General features: G+C 37.1%; 1 pseudogene; it reads right to left on the minus strand.

Moving 5' to 3' along the window:
* Positions 1-2,000: 2,000 nt before the first annotated feature.
* Positions 2,001-18,593, minus strand: part of LOC149816393 (dicarboxylate transporter 2.1, chloroplastic-like) — a 33,854-nt pseudogene continuing 17,261 nt past the window's right edge.

The raw sequence follows: 18,593 nt of genomic DNA on the forward strand, positions 1-18,593 counted from the left end.
CCCTTGTCTCAAATTAAGCATAAAAAATATATAATATTTTAAAACTATAAAATGGAACACCAAGGAGTTTTTTGTGCATTATTTGTCACACCAAAAGATATCCAATTCCTGTTAATACGATCTCCGATGACCCACAATGCTTATGGGCACATAAACAATTGGGAGCTAGACTCCTACCACATTGTAAGTTTGGAACTTTTTATTCATTCTTTACTGAAAAAAACAGGGGAGAGCAGTTGGATATCCGGCAGGAAGCTTTAATGGTTTTAATTTGTCCCTTTCTCTTGGATGGTAAAAAAAAAAGCTCTGCAAAAAAAAGAATTAAATTTCAAACTACAAAGGCACTTTGGAAATTACCTATATCTTGATCTGTACAAGCATCCTAAGATGTTAGTCTGCCTCTATTCAAAGAATACTTACAATGGCAATTTCAATATAAAACAATCTGTCACAGGGACACGCCATTTTGGCCACGTGACCCTGGAGACATGAACCGGTCATGTTATGACATACTGACATAATTCTCACATGTATATACATTGTTTTAATATATTATATTACTTTTAAAATTATTATAATTATATATTTTTTAGAAGACACTTTATATATTGATATATTCAAAAGATAGGCTTTTATTATTAGATAATTAAAAGAATCCCTGTCCTCAAGTCCTATTTTTTTTTTTAAATTCATGAATTCGCATCTCAAACTCGTGTCATAGGGTGGTACACATATCTTGGTGACATAAATGACAAATCAAAGCTTGAAACTTTGAAGACACCGTGGGCTCCAAAACAGAGCAGGCAGACCAAGGTCGGAGTAAATCTACATTGCATCTGGTCTTGATTCTTAAAGCCGAGTTTAAACTTTTATGACGAACCAAGTCTGATGGAACTGTACCAGCCTCAGACCACTCTTGTCTTATAGCACCGGTTTCTTGCAAACAAAGGAGTGAACTCACATGGGATGGTTTTGGTGGATCCATAGCTCCAAATTTGTGCAGCTAATGACGACAATGGATGCAGTGCAAATGGATGATCATCCAAAATTTCAGGTATTCATGGACAACAAAGACAGATACACACTAAAAAAGTTGTGTACCTTTTTGCATGCTCATAGAATCTGTGGGTTTGGGTGCATCAACAACTATGATTAATACCAGCATGGTTTTCAATATTCATAATGAGGCATTGCATTTCAAGCATCATGGTTATTACCGATGAATTCCAAGTGGGAGGATGAGTTTCCCTTTCAACACTAAAAAAACCACAAGTTGCCAGACAAACATAGTGACTAAAAGTGAAAAAGAATACTCCTTGTGGCCATTTCTTTCATTGATAACAGAGAGATGGATTATAACCATACTGTGGTTGACAAGGATGCCAAAAAGGCATAAGTACATGCTATCTAATGGTAATTGGACGAACATGAGCAAAAGAAACATGGTATAGAGAAATGGATCAATCTGATGCTGGATTAAGAATTTGAACTACATGGGCTATAAAAAAAGTAACCATCATCAAAATAACCATGCAGCATCGATAATTTCAAGAATCCACCATATCTCAATCATAAAAAAAATTGATCCCTCTTTCCTCTGGCTTGGACAGTCAAAACTTCAGGCCAGACCAAATTGCAGTTAAGCTCTCCTCAATTCTTCACGGGAGGTGCTTTGGATGACCATCTTAAAGTCTCGAACATTGCTATGCATGGGGTCACTGGCACAATGCGAAACCGTGATAACTGATCATTGATGACAGACACTGATTGTGGACCACTAAGTTGTTGCAGTTGGATGGAAGATGAGCTTACTCTTTGAATGTCTTCTAATTCTAAGTTCATTCAGATGCCAAGGCAAGTACCTCTGATCGTTGGATGCCAGGCTGGGGAGGTACATGAAAATGACATCATCAGTTTGATTGTGAAAGACAATAATACTTCAAAACTAGACTGTGGCATGCAAAAGCTTAGTGAGTCGATGCTTACAGGAATGTGGAAACTCAATAGAGGCCCCAAAACTTCCACCAGAAGGTCCCCACCACTCCCCAAATCACAGCAGTAACAAACCCCAGCTTGAAAACATCCGGAAGCTCCACATATCCCGCTAGAGATGGGAAAAGAAAAGTTTTAGTTTTAAATTACAGGACCAATTGCAGAAATACAATTTACATCGTTCAAGGATCAGCTAATTTTTGCTATAAAAATTATATTTATAGGGAACATACAAGTTAATACAATTTTACAAAGCCAAACAGGGGGATGAGGAAGGAAACACTTCCAGTGCAGTGAAGGCTACTAATTGTTGCATCTAGGCCAGACCCATGTGGACTTATAACCAGAACTGACTATAGTGATAGATAAACTTGGTATGGTTCAGAACTAATGAGGTGTATATATATGTATACCTAATGGTCATTTCGCCATTACCTACAAACGCCTCTTTTTTTTGTTTTTCATGAAACTAAGCCTTGCAGATGCGATCTACATGTTTCACTTAGTGGGAATCAGCAGGATTTTATAAGGCTTCAATGGCCTACAATGTGATACTTTCCTGGGTCATAAAATTGTGTTTTTTCATCAAAAAATTGTTATCCAAAAGCCAGTTCCCACTATTTTGAACATGATGAATCCATCCATGAGGTCAGATTGGATCAAAACAACCTACACATGGGAGATCAAGAGACGTTTGTACGTAATGGAGTCATTACAAAATATTATCCCTATATATAGGGTAAATATTTGGTGCCTTTGAAGGCACCAAATTATATGGAACTATTGAGCTAAAAATCATAGGTTCAAGCTTTATCAACTCAATCTGACCACATAGTTGTGTTAAGGAAGGTTTGTTTGCTAAGGATCAAGCCTTGGATCGTGTTATTTTGATCCAAAAATATGATTTTTGAGTCATAAAATTTTGGTGCTTTGTAGACCGTTCATTTTTAAGCTCTTAAAAAACCTGCTTGTGTTACAAGCATATGATTCAAAACTCATTTTCCACTAAAAAAAACTATAGATCACATCCATAATATTTAATTTACAAAAAAAAAACTTATGTTTTTCAGCTTAATAGTTTCATATAATTTGGTGCCTTCAAAGGCACCAAATATTAACCCACACACACACACACACACACACACACATATATATATATATATATGGGTTAAGATTTGCTATAGTCGTTTGTATGTGCAAATGAACTAGCAAATGGGGTGGAACCCCCTTGTTTGGCTTTTTTGTCGGAACTGGCTTTTGGATCGCCAGAATCCGACCTGTATACAGGTTTTTCCAGCGATCCAAAAATCAATGGCTATGAAGGCATCAATATTGTCCGACTCATAAAAACATGTTTTCCGGTGAAAAACATAATCCAAGAGTTGATTCCTACTAAATTGAGCATGTTGAACACATCTATGAGGTTAGATTGTGTCAAAACAACTTGCATCATGAGATTCAAACTAGATTTTAGGTACCATCGGTTGTACTTGTACCAAATATAAACCCTATATATATATATATTCAAGTCGGTCAGACATGGGTCATACCTTATACACAGTCCAAGGCATGCCAGGTTGTGATAGTCTTGGGTTACCAAACTATGGGCAGCAGGGCTACGCCCACCCCCACCCACAGGCCAAACTCTTACAAGTGTGGTGAGGGGTTCGAAAGCATGACTTCTTTTGATGAAACAGGTCTAACCACCCCAGCCCAATTTTGTGGGGCTTTTTAATAACTTTTATTACAGGAAAGTAATTGACAGAATGGATCTTGATTGAATGAACTAACACATGACTTAGACATGGCTCAGGTTTCATTTGAAGGGTCTAGATTGTTAAATTGTAATCCATAAGACAATGTATTTTATAATATATATTTTATATGTATAAAAGAAGATACATATATACATATATTTCATATATATGTACATGTATCCATCTACTTATATATACAACAACAACAACTACGCCTTCATCCCAAAACAATTGGGGTCAGCGATATGAACCAAAAAAGAAATTCATTTTGGGTCTTCCACATGAATCCTTTTCCTCCAATCATTTCTATCCAATGCCAGGTCCTCGGTGAGGTTCAAAGCATTCATATCCTTTCCTATCATCTCCATCCAAGTCTTCCTAGGCCTACCCCGACCTCTTTTAACTAATATATTTTCCCATTTCTCCAACCTTCTAACTGGAGCATCATTAGGCCTTCGCCGAATATGTCCAAACCACCGTAAACGATTCTCTCGCATCTTATTTTCAATGGGTGCAACACCTACCTTCTTACGTATCTCCTCGTTCCGAATCTTATCTTTTATTGTATTTCCACACATCCATCTAAGCATCCGCATCTCAGCTACACTCATTTTTTGAATATGATGTCTCTTGGCAGCCCAACATCCCGTACCATAAAGTAAAGCGGGTCTAATAGTCGTCCTATAAAACTTTCCCTTCAACCGCAATGGCATTCTACGATCGCACAGCACTCCAGTAGCACTTTTCCATTTCATCCACCCAACCTTTATCCTATGATTTACATCTCCATCAATTTCTCCATACTTTTGAATGATGGATCCCAAATATTTGAAATAATCATTCACCGGTATATCTTGCTCACCAAGCTTCACTACACTCCCATCACTACTTCGTTGCTTACTAAACCGACATTCCATATATTCAGTCTTACTCTTACTCAACTTAAAACCTCTAGCTTCCAATGTCTGTCTCCATAATTCTAACTTAGCATTAACCACAGCTCTAGACTCATCAATCAAAACAATATCATCAGCAAACAACATACACCACGGTACATTTTCTTGAATTGATCTCGTAAGCTCATCCATCACTATCGCAAATAGGAAAGGGCTTAAAGCAGATCCTTGATGTAACCCAACCGTTATCGGAAAATTGGTTGTCACCCCTCCACAAGTGCGGACATTGGTTACTACTCCTTCATACATATCTTTAATTATACTAATGTACTTGAGAGAAACACCTTTCTTCATCATTGTCCACCAGAGAACGTCCCTAGGTACTCTATCGTATGCCTTCTCTAAATCAATAAAAACCATATGCAAATCTTTGTTTCTCTCTCTATATCTTTCAATAAGTTGTCTAAGAAGATGTATAGCTTCCATAGTTGATCTTCCAGGCATAAAACCAAATTGATTCTCCGATATCGTGACAACCTTCCTCAACCTAGACTCAATCACCCTCTCCCAAAGTTTCATAGTATGGCTCATGAGTTTTATACCCCGATAGTTTGTGCAATCTTGTATATCACCCTTATTCTTATATAAAGGCACCAAAGTACTCTTCCTCCACTCATTAGGCATCTTATTTGTTCGCCAAATCAAATTAAAAAGATTTGTCAACCATTCTAAACCTTTCTCTCCCAAGCATTTCCAAGCCTCGATAGGTATACCATCTGGGCCAACTGCCCTTCTTGATTTCATTTTCTTCAAAGCCTCTACAATTTCTTTCTTTTGAATCTTGCGCATGAAGTCACGATTTATCTCATGAAAAGGAATGGAGAAGTCTCCAAGATCTTGAGCATGACTATCATTAAATAGCTTATCAAAATAATCTTTCCATCTCTCCTTAATCTCCTCATCTTTGACTAAAACCCTTTGCGTTTCATCTTTGATACATCTAACCATACCCAAATCCTTCGATTTCCTATCTCTCATCTTTGCAAGCCTATAAATATCCTTCTCGCCTTCTTTGGTATCCAACTTGTCATAAACCTCTTTATATACCTTAGCCCTCGCGTTTCGAACAACTTTTTTAGCTTCCTTCTTTGCTATCATATACTTCTCCAAATTCTCATTATCACGACTCTTACTTAGATTTCTATAACACTCTCTTTTAACCTTAATAGCTAATTTGACATCCTTGTTCCACCATGATGTATCCTTACCTAGTGGTGCACCGCCTTTAGACTCACCCAATACCTCCTTAGCCACTTTTCTCATGCCACCCGCTATCTTATTCCACATTGATTCTGAATCCTCCTCGAGACACCAATCAGCTTCCTTAACTACCTGCTCTACAAACATTCCTTGTTTAGCTCCTTTCAGTGCCCACCACTTAATTCTAGGATCTATCCTATGTCTATCCCTTTTGCGACATTGTCTAATTCTAAGATCTAAAATTAAGACTCTATGTTGTGTAGCTACACTCTCTCCTGGTATAACCTTACAATCGATGCAACAACCCCTATCTCTCTTTCTAAGTAGGAAAAAATCTATCTGACTCATATTAACCCCACTTTTAAATGTTACTAGGTGAGACTCCTTCTTCCTAAACCAAGTGTTTGCTAAGATCAAATCATAGGACAAACAAAAAATCTAAAATTCTTTCTCCACTTTCATTTCTTTCTCCTATACCATAGCCTCCATGGATACTCTCAAATCCATCCCTACTAATGCCTACATGTCCATTAAGGTCACCGCCGATGAAAAGCTTTTCTCCATAAGATATCCCTTGTACTACTCCATCTAAATCTTCCCAAAATTGATGTTTAATGGAATCATCTAAACCTACTTGAGGTGTATAAACACTAACAATATTAATAATATCCGTACCTAATACTAATCTAATAAGTAAAATTCTATCACCCTTCCTACAGACCTCAATTACATTATCTATAAACTGACGACTCATAACAATCCCTACTCCATTCCTATTCCTATTTATTCCTGTATACCAAATCTTATATCCCCAAGGTTCTATCACTTTTGCTTTCTCACCTACCCATTTGGTCTCTTGAAGACATAAAATATCAATCTTTCTCCTACACATAACATCTACTAACTCTACCAACTTACCAGTTAAAGACCCTATGTTCCAAGTGGCTAACCTAATTTTATGGTCTTGGACTAACTTATTTACCCCCACCCATCCAACAAAGTGAGGGAACCCTTGCCTATGTGACCCCACACCCGGGTGTCGGTGTGACGCGTCGCTTCTGGGCGACGACCTAGCAACCCTTGCCCATTTATCACTGCCTCCGGGCCTAGAGAGTACAGCGCGTCGCTCAGTAGGGAACGCCCCACGAAATTCTCATATTGGTTCATTTTCATAGGGTTTGACAAAGTTTTTATGCTGGCTGTCACAGGCCTACCGCAACCCTCCTCCTTTATCCGGGCTTGGGACCGGCGGTGTATAACTAAACAGTTATACACAGGCGGAGTTATCCATCTACTTATATATATAATATATATTTCTTTCTTGTATTAGCTGTAGGAGTATTTTAGTCATTTTACGCATATTCATGTCGTTGAATATGATTGTAATTCTTCCTTTTAATTTTTTTTATTTTTGTAACTTTTTATTTTTATTTTATCCTTTTTTTATGTACTATTTCTGTACACAGTCAGTAGAACAGTCAGCCACTGTTGTACACAGGTAAGAATACGAGACGTTGGGCTGACTCCCAACGACTCTAATTAGAGCTGTTGGGAATCAGCCCAACAACTCTTATGAGTTGCTAAAGCTTATAAATAAGGGCTGTAAGCCCATTGTAAAGGGGGAATTTCAGTAAGGAGTTGTCTCCTTAAGCTTATAAACACTGTGCATTTATTGCACTTCTTTTGTGGTGTAAAACTTATAAACACTACATTTATTGCATTTCTTTTATGGTGTAAAGCTTACAAACATTGTGCATTTATTTTGTGTCTTGAGTATTTGAATTATCAAGTTATTTGAAAACTTGATTGTTTACAAGGATTCTTCACATGGTATCATAGCAAGGTTGGAGAAAGAAAGATCGTGTGGATTCTCAATTTTTTGGGTGCCTTGAAAAGTGTGCTCTTGATTTTTTGGTGATTGGAGTGGATCCTCTTGTTCATCCAATATTTTAGAAGACTCTTCTATCAAGAAAGGTCTAAAAATCCTTTGTGGTATGTATTCTTTTTCATTATCTCTCCTCTCTAATGGGTGAAAAAGACTCATTTTTCTCTCGGCTTCAAACTCAATGGGTCCAACTATCACGTTTGGGCCAGAAACATGGAAGCTCATATTAAAGGAAAAGGGTTTTGGGGCTATGTCAAAGGCTCGATTCCCGAACCGGAGCCAAAGATAACCTGGATGGAGAAAGGAGAAATAAAAATCCTTAAAGGCGAAGAAAGAGCCAAGGCTCTTGAAGACTACACCAAAAATCATGAAGAATGGGAGATGAGAAATTTTAAAATCCTCTCATGGATTTTCTCATCCATAGAAACAAGAATTAACGTCGATATTATTAAGTTTAAGAAGACTTTTCAAGCGTGAGAGTACCTTGAGAAGATGTACACCTCTATGGACTTGTCCCATAAATATTACCTCCAAAAGAGGGCGCTAACTCTTCATCAAGGAGAAATGACTATAAGAGAGTATTTTGCCGAACTCTCTTCCATTTGGGATGAGCTTGCTATGCTCGAACCCAAGTGGAGTGGAGAAGCCATAGAGCTTCGTCATAAACAATTGGAAGAAGATAAATTTTTTGAATGGGCTTAGGCCTGAATTCGAACAAATCCGGTCTTCTCTTTTATCCGCCTTCACTTCCCCCTCTCTTGAAGATGTAATTACTAAACTAAGTGGGGAAGAGACTCGTATGGGTATAAGAAAGAACAACCCAAGTGTTCTAGCTACACCTTCCAATAATGAAGAAAATGAAAAAGTTAATGTCGTCTAAAGACCGGGGAGCAACTTAAGGACTTACAAGCCTCATCACTTCAAGAATCAAAACTCAAGTGGTCAAAGAGGGAAGAAGGATTATAGCAAGCTTTTATGCCATTTTCGTAAGGAAACAGGGCATATCAAGCCTATTTGCCTTAAGTGAAAAAAGTTACTTGCCATGGCTACTACATCCCAACCTCAAAAGGAAGAGTGCTCGTCATCTTCAAATGGAGCTCTCTCATTGCAACAAATGGTTGTTGCACTTCAACCTCTTCTAAAAGGGGCTATTTCCGGAGCCGCCATGTCAACATCTGTAAGACCTACTATATCAATTCTCTTCAAATTCTAAAGAACCTGTTTTGTAATGTTGTCCAACAAAAGGATATTAATGTGTGACACAAGAGACTTGGACATCCAAATATTGCAAACATTTCTCATTTACCTTTTGTTAAAAGTCTATGTAAAAGTGATTTCACTTGTAACGACTGTATTCTTGGGAAAATGAAAAAATTGCCTTTTTGTCAAAGATCTATGTTTACAACAAGACCTTTTAAAATTATCCATTCGGATGTATGGAGACCGACACCCGTCCTATCAAAAGGAGGCTTTGCATATTATGTCATTTTTGTTGACGACTACACGAGATATTGTTGAATTTATTTTCTTAAACACAAATATAAAGTTTTCTTAATTTTTAAAATCTATCATATGATGATTAAAAATCAATTTAATGGGAATCTAAAAATTTTTAGAACTGACTCTGGTGGAGAATACCTTTCAAGTGAATTAAAAAATTATCTTGAAAGTCATGGTATTCTTCACCAAAGATCTTGTCCGAAAACCCCTCAACAAAATGGATTAGCCGAAAGGAAGCATAGACATATAATAGAGACAACTCGAACATTATTTGTTTCTCAAAACATCTCAAAAGGTTTTTGGGCTGAAGTGGCTTTAGCATCTGTCTATCTTATAAATCGACTACCTTCTAAAAACTTAAACAATATCTCACCTTTTGAAAAATTGTATACCAAAGAACCCGACTATAGTCGGTTGAGAATTTTCGGTTGTAAATGCTTCGTTCTTACTGACAAGAACGACAAACTTTCACCAAAAGCCATTGCCTGCACTTTTCTTGGATATTCCGAAACCCCAAAAGGGTTTCGTTGTTATGATATTAAGAATGACAAGCTATATGTTTTCAGAAATGTGAGTTTTCTGGAAAATGTTAATGGTTTTGAAAAGAGTGAACCCTTTGAAGAAAACATGGATTACTCTTTTTTATTTGAAATGTTAGAACATGATGATGACAGTGATCATAGTGATGACGATTTTATTCATAATGATGTCAATGACAAAGAAAATGACTCTTCTCATCCACCTATCTCTCAACATTGAAATGAAAGAGCATTGAGAGATCCTATAACATATACCCATAGAGATAGAAACAATTTTAGGAGTGCAATTGAAAAATTCAGTGAACCTAGTGGGTCCAATTCAATAAATAATAAAAACCTACGAAGATCTGAGAGAAGTAGAAAGATGCCTTGTAGGTTTATTTCATATGATTCGTTTACTCCTAAACATATAGCATGCCTTAACGCTATTCATTCCTATATAGAACCCAGAAACTTCGAAGAAGCCAAAAAGAATGATGAATGACTGAAAGCAATGGAATGTGAGCTTTCTGCTCTCAACAGGGCAAAGACTTGAGAGTTCCAAGATCTTCCTAAGGGTAAGAAAACAATAGGGTGTAGATGGGTATTTAAGGTAAAAACTAAGAGCGATGGATCTCTTGAGAGATATAAGACTCGATTAGTTGCAAAGAGATATAGTCAAGAATATATGATTGACTATGAAGAAACTTTTGCCCCTGTGACCCGAATGGTTACTGTCCGATGTCTCATTACCGTTGCCTCAATCAACAAATGAAACATCTATCAAATGGATGTTAAAAATGCCTTCTTAAATGATGATATGAATGAAGAGGTATATATGGATGCTCCACCAGAAATGGAGACTCCCAAAGGGAAAGTGCTCCGCCTTCGAAAAACACTTTATGGTTTAAAATAAGCCCCCAAGGCTTTGTACAATAGATTTAACTCCGCAATGTTAGAAAATGATTTTTCTTCCTGTTTCACTAACACTGCCTTATTTGTTAGAAAAACCAATGCAGGGATTGTCATTCTGCTCTTATATGTGGATGATATGCTTATAACCGGAAGTGATTCTAAAGGGGTTAAAAGCATAAAATCAATTTTGAAGGACAAATTTGAAATGTCTGATTTGAGATTTCTAACTTATTTTTTGGGTATTGAAGTAGCATACTCTCATAGAGGGTATTTTTTATCTCAAACTAAGCTTGCCTCTGAGATTATTGACAGGTCAAGTATTACTGATGATAAGGTTTGTGAAACTCCTGCTATAGTAGGAGCCAAAATGAAGATTGATGATGGTATTCCTCTCTCCGATCCCACCCCCTACAGACAGCTTGTGGGATCTTTGATGTATCTGAGTATTATTAGACCAGATATCTCTCATACAGTTCATACTGCAAGTCAGTTCCAACATGCACCAACATCAGTTCATATGAGTGCCATCTTGCGGATTGTGAGATACATAGAGGGCACACTAAACAAGGGAGTATTCTTATCCTCTTCTTCTGAATTAAAATTAATTGCTTATACTGACTTTGACTAGGGAGGTGACCCAAATAACCGTCACTCCACCACTGGTTTTTGTGTGTTTTTAGGAGATTCGCTGATTTCATGGAGATGTAAGAAGCAACAAAAAATGTTTCTATCCTCAACAGAAGCTGAATATCGTGCCATGACGACTACTACCATGGAGATTGTATGGATTCATCAGCTACTAGAAGATATGAGGATTAATGTAGAAGAGCCCACCAAGCTATGCTGTGATAACAAGAGTGCAATTTATATTGCCAAAAACCACACATTTCATGAGCGGACCAAACACATCGAGATGGACTGCCACTATGTCCGAGAAGCATATCTGAAAGGAGTCATAGATCTTCCATATGCAACTTTAGAATATCAACTGACAAATTTCTTCACCAAATCGTTGTGCTCTCCGCGATTCAACTTCCTTCTTGGCAAACTTTCGGTCATTATGCCCTAAGTTTGAGGGGGGGTGTTAAATTGTAATCCATAAAACAATGTATTTTATAATATATATTTTATATGTATAAAAGAAGATACATATACATATATATTGCATATATATGTACATGTATCCATCTACTTATATATATATAATATATATTTCTTTCTTGTATTAGCTGTAGGGGTATTTTAGTTATTTTACGCATATTCATGTCGTTAAATATGATTGTAATTCTTCCTTTTAATTTTTCTTATTTTTTGTAACTTTTTCTTTTTATTTTATCCTTTTTTTATGTACTATTTCTGTACACACACAGGTAAGAATAAGAGACGTTGGGCTGACTCCCAACGGCTCTAATTCGAACTGTTGGGAATCAGCCCAACAACTCTTATGAGTTGCTAAAGCTTATAAATAAGGGCTGTAAGCCCATTGTAAAGGGGGAATTTCAGTAAGGAGTTGTCTCCTTAAGCTTATAAACACTGTGCATTTATTGCACTTCTTTTGTGGTGTAAAGCTTATAAACACTATGCATTTATTGCATTTCTTTTGTGGTGTAAAGCTTATAAACACTGTGCATTTATTTTGTGTCTTTAGTATTTGAATTATCAAGTTATTTGAAAACTTGATTGTTTGCAAGGATTCTTCACATAGATCTGAGGTTATCATAAGGCCAGGTATCCAGCCCATACCTTATCAACTGTCGATCCTAAGCAAAGTGGCATCAGGTTAAAATTATGGCCAAGCAAAAACTCTAGAATAGAATTGAGGAAGTAAACTTGGAAACACAGGTCAACAAAGCCATGTTGCAGAAGAAAAATTCAAATTTAGAATAGTTGAAGAATGAATGCTGGATGCAGGAAACCATCATACCTCCAAAATATACAGCGGCTTGCCCACTACTATAATGTGTCAGTGTGCCAAAGAGGTTAGTGTTATAGGCCAATGCAAGAGCTGCCAGGACACTAGGTACCCCTGATGCCAAGTGCATGGCCAAAAATGCAGAATATAAGGCACCCAAATGACCCATCCGGCTTGCAAATAGATAGCGTATGATGAAGTAAGCAGCCTGAAGAGCACAGAATGCAGCAGGCCAGCTCAATGAGAAGACCTGAAGTGATTTTGCCACACAATTTGACATCCATGACACGATGCCAAGATTTTTTAGCTGACCAGCCATTCCGACAAGGACAGCAAACCAAGCCAACATGTCCCAAGCTGATTTCTCCGTCAAGCAGTCATCCCAATTCAGCACCCCAAGAAGCAAAAGGACAGACAAACCAAGCATTGCAGCCACAACCTAGATACACCAATAGACTCTCTGCACATACAGCAAACAGTGTCAGCTCCACTGTATTCAACAAGGCACACATCAGACAACCAGCTGCTCATATCTAACATGTACTGGTAAATTTCAAATGTTCCACCATGTAAGAGCAATCTTTTCTTAAATAACCTATTGGCACACATTCAATGGCTGGAATAGCACCTGTCCCATATGAGTGTAGATAACAACCACATAATAACAGAAAGTACAGATGACACACATTGAATACAAGCACAAACTAGAATAGACAAAATAATTGTTCCCATTGATTTTCTGGTTTCAATTTATGACTGATTATGAGGCTTGGGAATATCAACAAACATGAGCATGGGTCAGATATCTGACAGACCAAAATCTGTTTAGTTAGACATCAGATGGCCCTTTCAGATCCAAGGTGATAAATGGCAGGGTCTGATAGAAGGTCTTCAAATCCATGGCCAATTAAAAGACCAAAAGATCAAATTCTGTTAAGGTATTAATCCAAATAAGACTGTTTTACAGTTAAATTTTACATCTGATAAGGTATGGTCATAAGTGGATTTGGTATGACAAGGGCTCTGGCAATCTGATTCCAAGTGTGAATCTGTATCCAAATATGCAAATAGCCAATTAGAGACTTGGTTATACCTATATATGGACCCAATCTGAGCCATTAACATCCCTGATGAGGTTAAAAGAAAAGAAATGTTAGCTTGAACTTAGTGGATCCATTGATGAAGAAATACCTTTAGACTTATAGGCTGCTTTGGAAAGCAATCTTTCGGCATAAAAGCCAGCAATTAAGAACCCTTTATCACAAAAGAACGAGACGAATATGAACCCAATATTGTAGAATGAAAATATGAAATGGTCTCTAAATGAAAAAGCAAATGGGTTTAGGGGAGGGCTTAGCATGAAACCAATAAATTGAAATCTTTCAGTCATAGGGCACAACCCTTTAACACATTTGTGTAAAAGAAAAAAAAGAAGGAACGGGTCAAACACTGTTTCAATGGGAAGAACTAATAGGTAATAGTGGGACTTCTAGCTATTCAGCTATAAAGACACTTGAATTAAGCAGGAAATGTAACAGTTCAATCCAGAGGTGCGCAAAAATAGAGAATGGAAGATAAAGGCAGGTTTATAAGTTCCCACCCCAAGAACATGCACAAATATGCACCAGTGGTTTCATTATCTTAAATATAAGTATTCTTAAACTTCTATGCTTGTCAAGCCATGATGGATGAACTCTAGTGGTAGCATTACTATTAACTGGTTGTCGTCCAAGACTAATTTATGATGCAGCACGTAATGGTACTCGGGAAATGCAGATCAGCTAGAAGGTTCGACCAGATGAGAAGGTGAAACCAATTGGCACTTTGTTGAACTATTAATTAACAGCCACACAATATGCTCATTTGTGCGGCAATGAGTAACGGGATGGAGGAAAACTGTTAGGTTGCACAAGGTCAAAACACTAGAGTTGATTCTTCCTACTGCACCCCATGTCTTACCAATAAATGGTTGAACGCTAAATGGACAAGCAACAGGGTGGAGGAAAACCATTAGGTTGCACAAAGTGAAAACACTAGAGTTGATTCTTCCAACTGCAACCCATGCCTTACCAATCAATGCTTGTCCACTGAATAGACACGTACAATTTATTGTCATAAGCTTGGTGAGTTTAGTATAAATCCTCTAACTGTCCAGGCGGAACTGATGCCAGTGTGCACACAACCAAGACCAAGATGGAATAACGAGAACCAATGTTGTGAAAATTCTATTGAATTTTATCATATTATCCTAGGCCCCCTATGTCAAACAAAGAGGTGTCTTATATTGATGCATATTTTATTATACAGGGGTTGGAATGTAGATTATTATACACTATGCCCCATGTTCTATAAGTCAAACCTTTCTTAAAATTTGTTGGAACTGAATGTTTTCCAAAAACTTCTGACAAAAAAAATGACCACCATCACTAGATTTTGATATCTATGCAAGGCTGCTCTAGCCACATTTTCACCCAAACACAGAAAACAAGATTGGCCCCCTTCTTTTATGGTTTATGGGTGGTTGTACTTTATGTATTAGAAACTGTTCAGGGTGAGAACTAGACCATAGATTTGGAGATAACCCCATGAGACATAATGGAAAATGCTGTTGGACACCCATAAGAAGGCATCCGTCCAAATTTTGGAATATTCTGCCAGATATACCACAAAGTGAAATGAGACAGATAAAGCATGAGGTTCCAGATTATGGATGAAAATATCTAAAGGATTTCAAGTTGGCTCTCCAAAAAGTCCAAGAACCTGTTCCTTTCTTCTTTCTTTTTATTTTCTATGATGAAAGTATGGTTGTTGTTTGTTTAAGACCATAGGGCTGGGTAACAGACTGGCTCTGCCTGGTTTATTGGATGGGCTGACCAGCCCATTGACAGGTTAGGCCTTGTCAAGTCCAGCCTAGGCCTAAGCCCGGTTCAGGCCAGGCCAAGGGTTAAAACCCCGGCCCAGGAAGGCAAGCCACCTGCTCTTTTAAAGGAGAGCTGCAAGGCTGACTGGCCGGGCTGAGGTCCAAAATGGCAGCCCAAGCCCCGCCCAGTGCCCACCCTTAACTATGTTCATCAATTATATAATGACCAGAAGAACAAGCAACATAACATAATAAAATTCATTGTGGCACATAAATAAGCATTTACTAATAAAGCAAGACTATAAGAAGGAACACCTCATGCAACCGGGATTTCTTCCTCTTCCCTGATTTGCAAATAAAAGATGCCATATGCTAGCACGAAATGCCAGCAAAAAGTGTGAAACATTTGATTTGCTTCAGAAGTTTTGAAGTTATGATCACAAAGAATTCCATATTCCATTACATTATTCTTGAATAATTTTTGAAGCAGAAATAACAGAAACATTCTGTGCTTACAGGCATATCTTGAACCCACTTCAAAAGGAAAAGTAAGAGGAGGGGTGGGGTGGGGGAGCAGCAGTGTTTGGTTGGCAAAACTTGCATATGCAGTAACAAGCTCATAATGTCTTGCCAGCCTTGTGTTGCAAGGGACATACTATTTTTCGAAAAGGTGAAGGAACAGAAATCAATAAGAAAAAACTTGGACACATGGTCGTTGTCTCACTGATGTATTGATCATCAAGATACCATAGTGATAAAGCATTAATTAGTCAGAACTAGACCATCCTGAAGGACAACTTACTAAAGCGCTTTATCAAATATAATAAATAAAAGAAGACTAAGCTTGTCATTTGCTATTTCAGCAATATTCAAGAACAATAAATAAGAATAAACCAGAAATATATAAAGCATATGTAAATACTTCTCCAACACCCGGCATCCATGGCATAAGCTGACTAAGAAAAGTGTGCTTACCCAAATATCCACAGTGAGACTGCAAGGACCATTGTGCCAACCATCACCCATTCATTTCTTGTAACAGGTCCCATCTCCTTCAGCTTCTTTTCTGCTAGAGCAGGTGCATCAGGAGTATCTTTGGTTCCAGGCAGAAAGATTTTGTAAAGCAAATAAGGAGTAGCCAGGAGACACACAATTGCAGGTAAACTTGCAGCTTTAAACCAGGAAACCCATGGACTGGCAATTTTAACACCAAGTTCTTCAGCCAATCTCAAACATAGTAGGTTTTGTGCCGCAGCAGTTAAGAAGAGAGCACTTAAATTTCCAGCAGACTATAAAGCACAAACAAGTGTCAAGCAACCAAATGAGTACCACATTAACAAACATAAAGGTTGTACATGACAAGAAAGATTAAAAGACTAAGGATAAACTGAACCTCTAACAAAATATCAGCTATGGAATTCCATAAATGCCATTTAGCATCATGAACCTTCCTCCCAAACACTCACTTTACCAAAAGCAATGAAACTGAGTACTTTTTAAGAAACAATTCACACAACACTTTTCCTAAAAAGAAAAATCACACTCAACTTGGCATATGTTCAATCTGCATTAACTTGAAGCTCCATGCAGCTCTGTTATTCGTTTTCTCTTAAATAAAATAAAGCAAAAGAAAAGAAAGATATAAAATGGCAACAGGAGTGTATAGCATGTTCAAGTGCCTAGATATATCAACTAGTCCAACCAGCAAAGGATATCCACAACTTGGGGTCTGGATGACTTAAAGGTATTGCAGATGCAAACTTTCCAACTATTGCAGTTCAATGTCAGTATTTTGAGAAACATTTAAGTTGATGCACCCCAGTAGAAGTATTTACGGGAAATCCCAGCATAAATAATTGGATAATCAATCAAATACCAGAATGAGACAAAATAAATCCATAAAGTACTGCAACAAGATCTTTGTTATTCACATGATTGTTAAAATGTACTCATCAATTATTGTAATTAGATATATTTTATATATATAAAAGATGATACATATACATATATGGTATATATGTATATGTATCTTCCTATTTATATATATAAAATATATATATTCCTATATTAGCCGAAGGGGTAGTTTAGTCATTTTACGCATATTCCATTTTGGAATATGATTGTATTTTCTCTTTTATTTTAATTTTTCATTTTATTTTTTCTAAATTTATTTTTTGTGGTTTGCGCCACATTGTAGGGCTCCCCAAAGAGTCGTTGGGGAGCCCCCAACAGTCACAAATGTGACCGTTGGGGGCTCCCAACGACTTCTTTGGGAGCCCCCAATGTGGCTCCTCAAAGGCTTATAAATAGGGGCTTTCCCCCATGTATTTGTTACTTGTTGGAGGAGCTTTTGCTCCATTGTAATGGGTGTTACACCCTTCTTCTCTTCAATAATATTAACTTATGCCTTATAGGCATTTTTGCCCCTTTTGTGGGTTTATGTGTTAGCACATTATGCGCTTGTGGTTTTCCCTTTAGTGGGTATATCCGCACTTCATGTGCATGTGTATTGGTTCATTATTGAACCTAATGTATTCAAAGCCGTTTTCTTACATGGTATCAGAGCAAGGTTGGGATCGAGTTGCTCTTTGTTGCATTGGGAAGCGTGCTATTCAAGAAATTTTAAAGAAGAATGGTGAAGTTCTCGTTTCTCTCTTTTGCTTCTTAAAATTATTTGGTATGCATTATATTTCTTTAAGTATTGTGCATTATGAAGAATTAGATATGTTTTTGCATATGTGTTTCTCTCTTTTGCTTCTTAAAATTATTTGGTATGCATTATATTTCTTTAAGTATTGTGCATTATAAAGAATTAGATATGTTTTTGCATATGTATTCTCCTTGTCATTATGAGTTTGGATTCTTAACATTCCATTGAACTTTTTATATTATTCTCTTTCGTATGTCTTTTCTTGAAAAATAAGTTTTTTAAAGAAAGTTATGTTAGAAGTAAAATGTTTGTGAGATATGTAGCATTGCTCACATACTCTCATCATAATTATTTCATATTAAAGGTATGTGTTTACCCTCTAAAATGTCCTATATGAGGCTTTTCATAATATCACATGTCTTTGAAAAATGATGTTTTATTTTCCTAC

Source organism: Nuphar pumila, chromosome 14, assembly GCF_984573655.1.
Source record: "Nuphar pumila chromosome 14, dmNupPumi1.hap1.1, whole genome shotgun sequence".
Classification (NCBI taxonomy): Eukaryota; Viridiplantae; Streptophyta; class Magnoliopsida; order Nymphaeales; family Nymphaeaceae; genus Nuphar; species Nuphar pumila.